The sequence below is a fragment of the Microtus ochrogaster genome, chromosome 21 (genome assembly GCF_000317375.1).
Source record: "Microtus ochrogaster isolate Prairie Vole_2 chromosome 21, MicOch1.0, whole genome shotgun sequence".
Lineage (NCBI taxonomy): Eukaryota > Metazoa > Chordata > Mammalia > Rodentia > Cricetidae > Microtus > Microtus ochrogaster.
Window position 1 is genome coordinate 40,151,842 of NC_022022.1, and position 1,078 is coordinate 40,152,919.

The window sequence follows — 1,078 nt, forward strand, 5'->3', positions numbered from 1 at the left end:
CTACTGCAGATGGTGACGAATGCTCATTAGTGGATTGCACACTACTGCAGATGGTGACGAATGCTCATTAGTGGATTGCACACTACTGCAGATGGAGTGGAGATATTTCTCACTCAGAAGTTGATGAAGAACTCACATTTTCAAATATCTATTGCTTTCAAAAACACTACTGTACATTTATGGGACATACTCCCTTTATATAATAGTAAATATAAGATACACTCAGGATCTTATTTTATACTGAGGAAAACATAACCTTAAAATGGTCATCTTGTTGCAAATTACCACTGCCCACACTGGGACTGGTGATGCTGTTACAATTCCAGCTGGTCTGAGAAGGACAGAACAGCCACTGACTGTGCCCATTCTATAGTCTATAGAGCCACCACTCCAGGCTCCAACTCACAGGCTGCATTTACTTTCTCAGACAGTTAGGGGCTAAAAGAATTTCATTATAAGAATCTCTTAATTGTGTTCACCTGAAGATGAACACTGCCTCTGCAGCATTTCCTGTGCACAAATGGTGACACACAGTGACCAGAGAAAGGGCGTGGTATAGAGTTCAGAGAAGAGCACGTGCAATCCAATCCAGACGCCCACAGGCGATCATGTCACATGAATTTCCAAATCCTGTTCTAGGTCTGTTTACAGTCACACATGTGCAAGCTGCATGTTTTCAAAAACAAGGGAAGGTTCTAATACACAGGCAAACTCTGTAACTTTGACTATTAGTGTTATTTTCATGTTATAGTCTTAGTATTATTTAAAAATGGTCTGGGAAATTTCTAATCTGAATTTCTAGTTCATTTTCTCGTACATTCATTGAATGTTTCCTAATTTGCCTGACTTTAATGACCTTCATATTTGTGTCTTGAATGAACAACATCAACATTTAAAATAATTTTTCTCAAAGGATGGCACCAGAACCAGAAATATCTGAAGAGTGTGATACATGCTGCTCTGTATGTCCATCCACACCCCAGCTCTATGCCCATCCACACCCCCCAGCTCTATGCTCATCCACACCCCAGCTCTATGCCCATCCACACCCCCCAGCTCTATGCTCATCCACACCCCA

The 1,078-nt window shown here is 41.2% G+C and overlaps 1 protein-coding gene across 6 annotated transcripts in view; it reads right to left on the reverse strand.

The window, feature by feature from the left end:
- Positions 1–1,078, reverse strand: part of Prkacb (protein kinase cAMP-activated catalytic subunit beta) — an 87,444-nt gene that overhangs the window by 20,831 nt on the left and 65,535 nt on the right. The window lies entirely within an intron of this gene.